The sequence below is a fragment of the Meles meles genome, chromosome 6 (genome assembly GCF_922984935.1).
Source record: "Meles meles chromosome 6, mMelMel3.1 paternal haplotype, whole genome shotgun sequence".
NCBI lineage: Eukaryota > Metazoa > Chordata > Mammalia > Carnivora > Mustelidae > Meles > Meles meles.
Genome location: NC_060071.1, coordinates 107,973,503 through 107,987,707, shown reverse-complemented (window position 1 = coordinate 107,987,707; position 14,205 = coordinate 107,973,503). Strand labels below are relative to the sequence as shown.

General features: G+C 44.0%; 1 protein-coding gene across 1 annotated transcript in view; it reads right to left on the bottom strand.

The window, feature by feature from the left end:
* The window catches only part of PELI2 (pellino E3 ubiquitin protein ligase family member 2), a 180,727-nt gene that overhangs the window by 127,919 nt on the left and 38,603 nt on the right, over nt 1–14,205 (bottom strand). The window lies entirely within an intron of this gene.

Genomic DNA, 14,205 nt, shown 5'->3' with positions numbered 1-14,205 from the left:
AAAGGAGCCTGCTTCCCCCTCTCTCTCTGCCTGCCTCTCTGCCTGCTTGTGATCTCTGTCAAATAAAATCTTTAAAAAATAAATAAATAAAAATAAAAGAAATGCATGACTGCACTTCATATTTCTGTTTCCAGTTGCATTTCTAACTCTGGATTTAATGGGTCCCTGTATGTGTATGTTCTGACCAGTGTCTCCTGTCGCCCAGCTGACAGGACTGTTCGCCACCCCCTTATCTGGAGAAGTTCAACTTGGAAGTCTTGCCTTTGCCTCCAGTTGAGCCATGCCCAGGACAGGGTGGCCAGGAGGGCAGAGGGGGGCCTCAATAAGAGTGAAACAAGGAATTTGTTTTATAACTCAGTAGCTACAGTTTGACCACTGCTTTAAATTATCACTTGAAGTGATTCCTGCTGTGTTTTTAATCTGTTTCCATTTCCATCACAAAGGAACATCAGCTACAGAAAAGTGTCTCTAGAATACAGAGATACAGAGTCTCCTCTTTGTGAGGCAAGATCAAAACATGCACAGTTTTCTTACACAGATTTGGGATTGCCACTATAATGAATCTATCTGGGAGTAAACCACCAACAGAAGCCCACTTTGTTTTATTGTATTTCCAGATCACTTCAATCAAGATGAACATCCTGTATTAAGAGAAACATGTGGGGCGCCTGGGTGGCTCAGTGGGTTAAGGCCTCTGCCCTCGGCTCAGGTCATGATCTCAGGGTCCTGGGATGGAGCCCCGCATTGGGCTCTCTGCTCAGTGGGGAGCCTGTTTCTCCCTCTCTCTCTGCCTGCTTCTCTGCCTACTTGTGAACTCTCTGTCAAATAAATAAATAAATAAATATGTAAAAAAGAGAGAGAGAGAGAAACATATGTAAGTGAATTAAAGCTAGGACTCCCAGCAGTTTAGAGGAACAGTGTTCCTCACTGAGGCCCAGAGGCAAACGGGACAAAATCTGGAAGCATTTCTTGTGCCTCTCAGGTCTCCCCAGCTCCCTGACCCATCTTCCAACTACACGCTGCTGGCTGAGATCTAACACAGCAAGAGGGTGTCAGATGCTTTTAGGGATCCCTCATGTCTGCACGCCCCTCTCAGGAACCCATCCCTTAAGGAACCCTCAGGTGTCTCAGGCACGATGGCTGAGAGAAGTGGCCCAGCCAGCACCCTCCCCACCGCACTGTAGCTGAATGGCTGTGGGTGGACATCTGGCACACACTGGCCAAGGACATGCTCATTATGGAAAACTCAAAATTGGGACAGAGAGAAAGCCAGCGAGTGTCTGTGGACGGCCAGAGCTGTACGATGTAAGTGTACCAACCGCGGGGATGTCCCGACCTGTCATGTGACGCAGGAGCAGCAAAGCGAGGACCGAAGCAGACGAACAGAGAGCAGTGACCAGAGACAAAGAGGATCCTCTGGGCTTGTGTTGGCCCCGTTGTATGCCGACCCTTGTTCATGACATCTTCTTTCGTTTCGGCTAGCTCAAGTTGGCTTCTGTTACCTACGACCCCCAAGTCCTATCTACTTTAAGGGGGGTGAGGGGCATAAAAACTAGGATCACCTTAACTTCTACAGAAGCGTTTTAAAAGACCTGAGCATAGAAGCAGATGCTGCGTGTTAAGTCAACACTATGCCAGTCTACAGACAGATTACCTGCTCACTCAATACAGCTACATGATGATCGGGGAACAATCGTACCAGAAATAATTAAGGTGATGGTGGAAAAACCAGTGTTATGATGAGACAAGGTTTTTTCTTCTTTTTTTTTCTTTATATTTTATTTATTTGACAGAGAGAAATCACAACTAGGCAGAGAGGCAGGCAGAGAGAGAGGAGGAAGCAGGCTCCCCGCAGAGCAGAGAGCCCGATGTGGGGCTCGATTCCAGAACCCTGGGATCATGACCTGAGCCGAAGGGAGAGGCTTTAGCCCACTGAGCCACCCAGGCACCCCTGATGAGACAAGTTTTTAATTAGGCGAAGCTACATGGTCGTTCAGTATTAAAAATGCCGAGTCCTAGAGCTACAGTGATGAATATCGGCTTCCCGGTCTTCAGATCTCTCCACCTAAAAGCAGAGAAAGGTATAAGAACAAGTGTGATAAGACCTGCAACAAGATGGGACTAGTGCACAAAGCACTTGGGAAGAGGTATCAGGGAGAGCTTCGTGGAAGAGGCAGTGTGTGAATGGTCTCAAAATGGGAACCGGACTAAATGGGAATGTAGGGCTCAGTACGTACAAAGGTAAGGAGTGTGGGTAATTTAGTACTGTGAGAGCATCAAGGCCCTTGGAAGAGCCGTAGCAGGCAAGGTGACAACGGGAACCTGGCGCTCTGTGAGGGCGTGGCTCTTTGGAAGAATGGGGAGCTATAAGATGTAAGCAAAGGACGAACACGACTGGACATAAGGTAATGGCTGAGGCAGCAGGGTACAGGACGACTGGCAGACTGGAGTCAAGATGGTCAGACGGGACGGCCAGCCGAACCACAGGCAAGTGTAGTGGGTTGAATGGTGGCCCCCAAATAGATGGGTCCATGTCCTGGATCCTTTGGGAAAAGGGTCTTTGCAGATGCAGTTAAAGCTGAGGAGATGAAATCATCCTAGGTTACTGGAGGGCCCTAAATCCAGTAAAAAGCACCTTTGTAAGAGACACACAGGACCGTGTGAACAGAGACACAGAAACTACAAACAGACAATCGTGAACCAAGGAATGCCCGGAGCCTCCAGAAGCGAGAAGAGACAAGGAAGGACCCTGCCCCCCAGGGCCCCCTGTGACAGCATGACCTTGGCATCACTGTGGTTCCAGGCTGGAGGCCTCCAGAACCGTGAGAATCCATTCTGCGGTCTTGAACCACCACGTCGGTGGTAACTGGTCCCGGTAGTGAACGGCCTAGACCAAAGCGGCAAGGAAAGGTACTGGGAAGATCAGCTGAAAAGTTCCTAAGTGTTGTCTTCAGTGCGAGGTAAGCATCAGAACCTCTGGGGAAGCTTTACCAAACGATGTGCGCCGAAGTCTCCAGAGCTTTACGTGTGGAGTCTGGCGCAGGGCTGCAGGCGTGTATCTGTCAGCCGCACAGGGAGACGCACCCGCAGCCACGGCTGAGCACCGTAAGGCAAGTATCAGTAGCGCCCGGGGACTTGTTCGGCTGCACAGGGTGGAGGGGCAGAGGGGTAATGGCATATGGGCTTCTGGCCTCGGTAGGGTACGGGGGCGGGGGTGGCATTATTAGGAAGCAGAACAGGAATTCCAGGGATATCCAGGGAAAGCCACTTGGGAGGCGAGAGGGCTTAAGAGACCTGGAGGACTTTTCCACCCAAGTGTGGCAGCTTCAATCATGAAAAAGTGAAGAATGAAGAAGTCAAGGACCAGAAGACAAGGACAGACTCTAGAAAATGCAACCATTTTAAGAAATAACCCCTTCTAGTCACAGGCAGAAGGCCCAAGAACAGGAGGAAGTCATCACTGAAGACGAGGGAATTAACAGTGTTTACGCAGTTAAAAGGCCAGTTCATAGAACCAAAACGTACTACCATGACCTGGAAAAGACTGGGTCACTGGGGACCCCATCCATCTCCAGAGTGAACAAGGAAACACAAGCCAGTCCCTGACGCTGGGTCTCCCTCTGAACTTCCCCTCCCATTCCATGTTCCCCTCACAGCAGAGAATCGCCGCAGAGCGCCCCTCACCCACAGTCCTGCTTCCGATACTCCCGGACTATCACTATCACTATCACTATCATCTGATCTTTGCCCCAAACCAAAAAGTACATTTGGCCATGCGTCCTGCCACCACCCCGTCCAACCTCCAGCCCACCCTGAAAGTTTCCCATTGGCTCTCAGATCAGTGTGGCAGATCAGAGAGGAAGACAGGTGCCGAGGACTTCTCCCAGGTTGTGGTGGGGAGCGAGTCTAACTCCTACAGCTGGGCTGGCCTTAGGGCCTCGCTTACCAACAGGATGGGGAGGGAAGTGACGTGCTGAGACGTTCTGAGCCAAGTCTGAAAAGAGCCTCGCAGTTTCTGCCTGGGTCTTTTGTGAGCCTTTAAGAGCCATGGGAGAGACCTGGGACCACCACCATGCTGGGGGGCCTACATCTAGGTATTCCAGTCGGAAGGCTCAGCTGAGCTCCGTTTTCAAAGCACCCTGTTAAGGCACCAGCCATATGAATGAAGCAGTCTTGAACCTCCCTGACTAGCCTATCTCCCAGCTGACTATTACCAAGTGCCAGTGATACCACGTGGGGCAGAAAAATAGTCCCGCTGAGCATGGCCCGAATTCCTGACCCACAGAATGGTGCAGTAAAGAAGAAAGGCCGCTGCGTCACACCACTAAGGCAGGGGTAGGTGATCACACAGGAAGAGTGATCTATCAAGCACGGTCACCTCTTCCTGACCGTGATCACAGGCTCTTCCCCTCCCACCTCCCACTTCCTGCCTCCCCATCCAGCCTAGCTTCCCCCAGGGACCGTCTGGTCCAACCACAGCAACCGCACCGCACCCAAGCATAGGGGGCACCCAGGCATGGAGACCCGCCCAGGGCAGCTACATGACCAGAGAGAAGGACCATCATTTATACAGTGGAGAAGAGCCCAGAGAGGTGATTTTTCTGACAAAGGCAAGAAGTTATCATTCCAAGGAAGAACCCAAGAATGTTCCCCACCCTGGCAAGCTCTTTGGCCAGTAAGTTTGTAGAAATAATATTTCCAAGTGTTGCTGCCACCTGTTTTAGCCGAACAGGGATATTTGGGTTCAAACCCACATGTCGCTTTTCAAGCTTCCCATTAAGACAAAACACAACAAAAAACAAACAACAACAAAAAAATCCACTTATTTAGTAAGTGTGAAATGAAAATTTAACTCTTCCTATATGCAGGGCAAAGAGTGGGTCTTAATAGTAAAGGTATTTGGATGCTGTGAATGACAACAAAAAAATCTGTAAGAAACCTCACAAATCAAGGGTTTTTCCTGGTTTCAACTATGGAGTTCATATGTTTTCACCATCATTCTCTGTGCATTTACCACGGGACAAGGAAAGCCGGGAGGGAGGCATTACTACTCTCCATGGACAGGCAACAGGCTCGAATGGTTGAAATACACACACAGACATGCACAGCTAGGAACGGGCAGACAGAACTCTAATGCACACCTGCTTCTGTCTGACTCCAAATGTCATGCTTTCCAGTAGACACTGACAATTTCTAAAGTTAAGGCATTTCTTGGCATATAACACCAAGACACTGTCTCAAGGAGATGCCTGCCACCTACACATGCACTTATCCAAAAGAATTTTCTACAGGAAACAGCAAGAGAGGTGTGCCAGGGGCTCCCTGTCCCACTTGGGAGGCAACACATTTGATCCTCAGCAGCCTGAACTTAGAGCTGCATCTACGTGGACATGGGAAAGAGGACGTGGAATACAGCATCCCAGACCGGGTTCCAGAGGCAGCCCAGCTTCCCACCGCAGTCTGAACATCCTGTCCTCCCTCCAAAGCAGCATTTCTGTCCCTCGAACAGACACAACACGAACTCCTGTAACCACAGCAAACTGTACGCAGCAGATGAACAGGTCAGGGACATGACAGACAAGACGTACAGACAGGGCACAGAGGCTGATGAACTCCTGCCATGTGGCACCTGCCCGGACACAGCACACAGCAGCTCACCCGGAGAGTGAAGGCGCTAGTGCAAGTGCAAGAACATGCACGTGAGCCTGTAAGTGCCGGACACCAGCCTGACGTTGGTACAGCCCCGACTCAGTGCTCACTGTCAGAACGCAGCTGGCCTGGCCTTGCCCAAATGAGCATTCCATCCAAAGCCTGGGACCCAACAGTGTGCACTCCTCTGTATCTCACGGATGCTGCATGGTGTAGGGTTTTGTAAACTGAAATGCACTGCTGGCCAAAGAACTAATTATGACAGGACCTGAGCAGTCTCTCCCCTCTGGTGATTGCCTGCTGCAGCTTTTTAAAACATCACGATGTTCATTCAGACAATCGTCCTGGGCTCGGCCTGAAAATGAGAATTCTCCATGTCCCATTTCTGGTTGGAAATGGTCCTTGCTTCAAGTAGCTACTCAAGGTCCAATCAATATAAAAACAACACATTCACTCAAGAATGCCCCCATGAGGTGTCTGGGGTGGGAGGGGGGTCAAGCTCCAGGGCCAGGGGCTAAGGATACTCACAAGAGCCCTTCTTGCCTCCTGAGAGAGCGAGGTGAAGGCAGCCAAGGTAACGAAATGATAAAACAATACTGATAAACACTAACGAAAGGGACTTAGAACACAATGGGAAAAAACAAACCAGAACATTAGGTTCTGAATCAGGACCCAAAATGTGGGATCGGAGTCATGGAACTCTAGGAGCTATCTGCTCTACCAGACCTGAGCAACCTCACGGGCTTAATCTTCCCCTTGTAACTTACACCATTTTGATTGGATGCTTTTCGAGAAGTTTCCTTCCAATTTGCATATGCCCCTTCCTGTCTACATGGCACCTTAAAACTGAGGCGGGGCTCAATAACACAGTTACCACGTTAGTGGTGCGGGGACTGGGAGACAGGAGTTCTAGCTGGCACTCCTTCCTACCCGGGGCTGGGAACCTACCGAAGATGGGCCTATTTCTTCAGCTACAGAGAGAGCAACACAAAATTACAAATTCTATTTCAGAGACTCCCAAGCCTCTTTGGAGCATTCCAAGTAGGGATGAACACAGAAGGCGTCTCATTGGCTAAAACCGTGGTCCTGGCTCAGGAAGGTGAAGGTCCTGGTGGTTCCAGAAACTACCGTCTTTTACAGACGTGAACCCCTTCCAAAAACCTCCCCGATATTTAGGGCATTTAGGTTTGCAGGTTGCCTTTTTCTTATCTTGAGGCTTTGTTCTTTTGGTTTTGTTTTTGTTTTTTTAGCATCCCCAAACCAAAACATTTCCCAAGGTGAAATATTACAAAGTCTTTTATATCAGGAACATAGTACTGTCCCCACAATAGGAGATCTTAGGCTGTTCCTCTGGGCTTTGTACACCAGCACATTCTCCTCCAGCCCCTCTGCGGCAGGCCTTACCCAGGGAGCCCTCCTAGTCCTTCCTCCCATTCCAGAGGGAACTTGGCTCAAGTTCCTGGACTCCTCAGAAGTGCACTCTCCCTCCCCCTCAAGGAGGAAAGCAGAAAGTTCTAGGTTTGCATTCTGCTATGGTGTGCTGGGAGAGGAGCTCGGGAGAGGTAGGGATCCAGCCTCACTGGTGCCACACCTGCACTGACTGCTGGGCCATCCCGCAGTTCTTTTTCGCATTTACTCAATTCCTACATAGAGGGTCACCCCTCCCTAGGTGCTTCTTCCTCCAACCAGGCCATTCAAAAGGAAACCAATGAACCATGCAAAGCAAATCCCGTCTGTCTACCTTAAAAACAAAGGAACAGTTTACGAAAAGATCATTCTCATCCAATACTCAGTCATTTGGGGGAATCAAGACTTTCTCCTCCTTTTTTCATTTCACATTGGTACCATCACTAAATCACACAGGATTTTTTTTTACTTTTTACTTAACTTTTTTTTTTTTTTTTTTTTACTTTTTCTACTTTTTACTTTGATTGAATCTTTGATTTTTAAGCATTGCTGGAGGGCCAACAGCAGAGCATTTTCCACTGAATACTTAAAGATATGCTAAGAATCAAGAATAGGGAAAGCTATTTATGTTACCCTCACAACATCTAAAACTACTTTTTTTATTCTGCCATTGGCTCCAACAGTCCAAAACATCTCCAACTAAACATGTATTAATCTCGATGCTTTATGGCAGAGAATCTCTTGCTCACATTAGTTGAAAATTAAAGTATTACTCTTTAGTAACCTGGTTCCTAAAAGAGAAAAAGATCACAAAGAAAAAACTAAAGTGTGGTCAAAAAAAAAAAAAAAAGGATTTGATATAGTTCAAGATCTGTAACAGTTCAAAAACCACATCAGGATTTATCTCATTCTTGCATTAAGTACAGATCAAATCCCCAATGTTCCTTCTTCATCATTGTGACATTTGCTCATTTTAGCCTCTCACCACATAAGTTAAAAGGATCAGGTGTATGAATGGTATGTGGTAGGCTAGACCACTGGTCCCAGTTCTTAATTCCTCCCTGAAGACAGTCCCTGGGCTATGACTTTCTAACTCCGTAAAAGTCCTTGTCCTGGACTTTGGGTTGGGCTAAAGGGAGGTTCACAAATGTGATGCAAACAGGGGCTGGAGGTGCACTTGGCAGTGGGGTACCTCCTCTGGGCGCTCAGACGTGGTCATAGGAAGACCGTGTCCCAGGCAGCCTGCTAAGGAGAGGCAATTGCAGGGGATCAAACCACATGCAGGCAGCACAAAGCAAAGCCACGGCATCACTGCCTAAGGCAGAGTCATCTCAACCAATCCACGGACTCATGAGAATACATCATTGTTGTTTTAAAAGTCAGAGTTTGGGGATGATCTGTTACTCAGCATTACTGGACAAAAATGAAATGAAACTTTGAATTTCAAAAGCAAATTAATGTAAGTAGCTTCCTCCGTACCTAAAGACTTTAGGCCAGAGACACAGAAAATATCATACACACACACACACACACACACACACACACGTTATGTGTGTGTATATGTGTGTGTGTATGTATATATATACACACACCCAGTTTTATATAAAGACTTCTATTCTGAAGGAAAAAGATTAGAATTCCAACTGTCTCTTTTTAAATTAAGAAAAAACTGACATTAAAAAATGTGTACTTTTTAAAGAGGGTGATGAAATATCAAACTGTAGGTCTTTTCAATAAATTATGTCAGTTAAAAGCTGTGGTCCCTCAAATAAGTTATATGTGTATGTAAGGTCTTAGTCTCTAAAAATCAAATTTAGTAATCTGATCCTAATTCTTTTATGTCTATTTGGCAAAGCACTGATCCTTTTAAATGTTTATATACAACTTCTACCATAGTAAAAGGCCTCTAAAAAGTGAGTATTTCAAAGGTTGCCAGAAAAGGGAGCATCTAAAACTAGCACTGGGCCCACCATCTAATGTATACTAAAGCTCTGAGCATTTCAGATCAAGAACTTGATATGCAAAGATTTTATTACTGGCCCAAAGAATTAAAGCCAGAAATTGAAACTAGCACTGGAATCTCCTCTGTCTCACTAAGTTATAACTATTCCTAACCACTAAAGTAATTACTTCAAATCTCTTTTCCTTTTTCAAAATTTCTCCTAAAAGACTCACACTAATGTAACCTTTACTAATGTTTACTTTAAACTTTTAGCATACGCACATGGAATTTAGAAATTCCTAGAAATATAGATGTGTCAGAGCAAGCAAGCCCAACTTTTAAAAAATTTGATGGGCAATGCCCTGACGAATTAAGAGATATATAATTGATATTGCATGTACAACTAAGTTCAAGATGGTTATAAAATATATTCACTTTAATCAATTATCCGTGACAGAACAGGAGGGGGTAGGGAAGGGTTTACACCAAATGTAAATACTGCATTTAGTGAGCTGCAAAGCTTAAAGCCAGTGGTGGCTTCACATCATGCATATTGAGGCTACAGGGATTCACATCCTTTCATGTACCTTTTCTAAAGATTCTTTTCTTTCTAGAAGACCTACATATAATAGTTGAAATACAAGATTAGAAAATATTAGAACAGATATAAAATCAAGTTTATTCCAAGAAATGGAAGCACCTCTAAAACCACATTTTGTAACCACATTTTGTAGTCGGTGAAGGTCAATTACACAAGAGGGCTTCTTTCTGAGCATCTGTAGTAAATGGTTTTTGTGACAACCACCCTTCAGTGCTACAGAAGCACATGATCTACAAGTGAGTTTCGGTTTGGCAAATTAACCCAGCAACTGCAAAAGGTTTTCCTTCACATTCATCATGAATATGACAATTTGTCAATGACCACAAATACTTTATTTTTCAAATGGATACTAGGAGTTGTCAACAGCCATGCATATCATCTGAATATAGGGAATACCTTAACGAGAATTCAAAAAACAGACCATTATGGATTTCCTTCCCAAGTCTTCCAATTTATAAATTCTTGACATATATGACTCCTAGGAAATTTCCAGCCGTATTCAGAGAGGCACAGTTTTGAGAGATATGAATGACCTAAGATATATATACTGATTCATTGTACAGAGCTGTGTTATCCAATACAGTAGCCACTAGCCACATGCAGCTCTTTTTAAAAAATATTTATTTTCAGGGCATCTGGGTGGCTCTGTCGGTTAAGCGTCTGCCTTTAGCTCAGGTCATGATCCCAGAGTCCTGGGATCTAGCCCTGCATTGGGCTCCCTGTTCAGCGGGGAACCTGCTTCTCCCTCCTCTGCTCCCCCTGCTTGTGCTCTATCAAATAAAAATCTTTTTTAAAGAGTTATTTTCTTATTTTAGAGAGATAACAAACGAGTGCTCAGGGGTGAGGTTGGGGGAGGGGTGGAGGGAGAAGGAGGGAATCTCAAGCAGACTTCCCACGGAGCACCAAGCCCAATGTAGGGCTTGATCTCAAGACCCTGAGATCAAGACCTAAGTCAAAACCAAGAGTCAGACACTTAACCAACTGAGCCAACCAGGAGCCCCCTTATGCAGCTATTTAAATTTTAACTGAACTTAAATTAAAAATTCCGTTTTTCCTGCCAGCCACATTTCAAGTGCCCAATAGTCACAGGTGGCCAGTGGCTACCAAACTAAATGGAAGGGCTATCATCCCAGCAAGTCCAACTGGACTGGTGCTGGAACAGAGGTTCAAGCAAGTCAGATCAAGAGGCATCTTCCAGGCACCTAGCCATTTGGTATTGGATCCTGAATCCTACTTTAAATTCTCCCCCAGGAGGTCCAGAATTTAATGTTTTTGGACACTGTTTCTAAGAGTTCCTCAGAATAATGCCAGCATCAAGAACACATTCTCAAACTCCATCTTCCTTCTTGAAGAGGATTTTCTACGTGGGAATTAAGAAAAAATGTCCTACTGTCTTTGAGGGAAAGGAAAGATTCTGGCACCAAAAAATGTATTTTGCTTGAGGCCTAAGCATTTTCTCTAGGGACACACTTTGGAATGTGCGATGTAAGTTCTCGCAAAGTGTGATTCACTTATAAAAATTCACTTTATAAACAACTTCCAAATTCAGACTTTATACAGATACTCAAAGGGCATCTGATAAGCTGCTTTCGCCCAGATTCATGTTTTTAAGAGCCCAGAAGGGTATTTCCTTCCCATAATTACTTAACGTAAAACAGTAAAAGTATTTGTATTAAAAACCAGGAATAAGGATGCTTATTATTACCATTTTTACTAAACATGGTTTGAAAAGTCTTTGCCCAATTAAAAACACTGAATTAGAAATAAGGGATATTAACTATAGGAAAAGATACAGAACTGTTATTCCTATAATAATTAAAACAAGGTATTACTTGAGAACAAAAACCAAAAACCAGTGGAACAGAAGAGATATTCCAGAAGTAGAACCTTGACTGTAGTAAACAGAAGGACCACTAGTCAATGGGAAAGAAATCCGATTATTCTATTGTGTAAGGAAACCAACTAACTAAAAGAAAAAAAAAGTATTTAGAGCTGCAGCTTAACTTCCACCACAAAATTCTGAAATACGCAGAAGATAAATGTGAACAACAGTCAAAATTAAGAAAAAAAAGCCGATCGCTGATTCGGGGATATGAAAAACAATGTTCTAAACACAGTGGTGGGGCGCCTGGGTGGCTCAGTCAGTTAAGTGAGGGATACTTGGTTTCACTCGGGTCATGATCTAAGGGTCAGTGGGCTCAGCACAGACTCTGTCCCCCACCTCCCCCTGCTGCGATCTCTCGCTCTCTTTTCCAACAACAACAACAAAAAAAGTGAAAGAAATTACAAAGGAAAGGATTGGTACACTTAAATACGTAAAATCTGAACTTCAGCATGTCAAAAGTTATAAGATTATTTATCCATAGCTAGAAAAAATATTGGCAATAATATGGCAGTAACTTAATATCTTTAATAAGTAAATATTTTTAAAGGGGAAAAAAACCAACATCCCCATAAATATACAATGGAAAAATTAGGCAAAGAACATGAACAGAAAATTCAGAAAAATGAAAAATAGTTAATGAACACTTTTAAAATATTCAATCTCATCAGTTATCAAAGAAATGCAAATTAAGGATTATTATTTGCCAATAAAATTACCAAACTATTAAAGTGACCCCTTACTCTCACACACCTCTGGAGAGAGTGTTAACTGGTAAAATCTCTGTAAAATAACTTCTTAGCAACATGTAGCAACACCCTTATAAAAGTACTTAGGTACTCTTATACCTAGTAATTCTATTTTGAGAAATCTATTCTCAGGACTTTATTTTGAAATGAGAGTTTTATGCACAAAGATGTTAATTATGTCATTATTCATAATGGCAAAAGCTGCAAATAGCCTAAACATTCAAAAATAATGGATTAAGTCGACCCTATAATTCTACACAACACTGTGTTTACCACAAATGTTTAATAGCAATGAAAAAGGATTATAAAAACCAGAATACAAAATGTACCTTTAACATGGTCAGAGTATTTAATATTCATAGGGAAAACTGAAATACATCAGTATATTAAGTGATTATGGCTAGACATAGAATTATGTAATTTTTTAAAAATATTTTATTTATTTGACAGAGAGAGATTTATATCTGTCAAATCACAAATAGGCAGAGAGGCAGGTAGGGGGGAAGCAGGCTCCCTGCTGAGCAGAAAGCCTGATGTGGGGCTCAATCCCAGGACCCTGAGACCATGACCTGAGCCAAGGGCAGAGGCTTTAACCCACTGAGCCACCCAGGCGCCCCTATCATTATGTAATTTTATATTTTTCTGTGTCTCAGGCCTATGTTGAATATATTTTTAAAATCAGAATTATATACTTTAAAAAGCATATATTAAGTAAGGTAGCCGCCTTTTTATTTCTAATAGCACAGTACTGATCAATTTGGATGTGAGACAAGACACAGAAATTTTAAAATTTAAGAAATAAGTCAACACTGAGGATAGGAAGATTTACATTTATACTCAGAAGAAGGAAGCTTGAACTGTTAAATGGCTATATTCACAAATACCACTTGCCCACAGATTATCTCTGGCACACAAGTAGAATTTGGCTTTTCCATACTTGGGGAACCTGTCAGTCTTACAAAAAGCTCTTTGCACCCATCATTCTTGTATTTCTTAGGAAATTAAGTTCTCTGCGTCTACTACGGATATTTTGACGTGTGTGCTTAATTCTTTTATGCCGAACCTTCATCAAATTTTTACCTTAAGAATTTATCATTAGAGTATAAAAATGGTCTCAAGGGCTTACAGATATAGACCTTCATAGATTTTAAATCTGAACTCTCCTGGATTAACGAACTCCTAAAGAATGCTCAGCACCACTTATCAGGCAACACCCTTTCCCTTCACTCATGTGTGACCACTTTCCTGCTACTTCCTCTGCAGATGAACAAGTTATTAGGCTTGATATTTACACCTTGACCGATAAGAAGCAAGAGCAGGAATTGCAGGGAACTCCTAGAATTAGAGCCTGGTTATTTATGAAACTTTGAGGGACGGAAGGATTTTTCATACTCCCAAAACCACTACATCCAGACCCTGATCTTCCAGAACACTGAAAGCAGCACTACTCAGGCCAAGAAGTCCAAAAGTTCACTTTCAAAGGAGTTTGCCAAATGAACCAAAGAAAACGAAGCAGGCTTCTCTGCTGTCGTCCTTCTCAGAGTTTTGCATCCACTAACATGCCCCGCGAATCTCCACGTGGAACACACAGTGAGCCAGAGTTCCCCAGTCTACTTGGACTGGCGTCCCACTGTCAGGGTACACACGTAACTATTTCCCGGAACGATGCTGTCAAGTCTGGGAGCTGCCAAGGTAGGTGCTTGCGGTCACTACCCACACAGGGGATGGCTCAGAGAAAAGAGGAGGGGTTACAAGCCACTGCAGGGCATACTGCTTTCCATTAACACCCATTTCCTAGTTGACATCAATTAGAAATCTATTTCAATACAGGAAGCTTCACTTTATAGCCATTATTTTACTACTACACCTGCTATAAGGAAGACCAAATGTTAAAATTATAAGTTAATATGATTATAAATGCGGGGCACCTGGGTGGCTCAATCAGTTAAGCCGCTGCCTTTGGCTCAGGTCATGA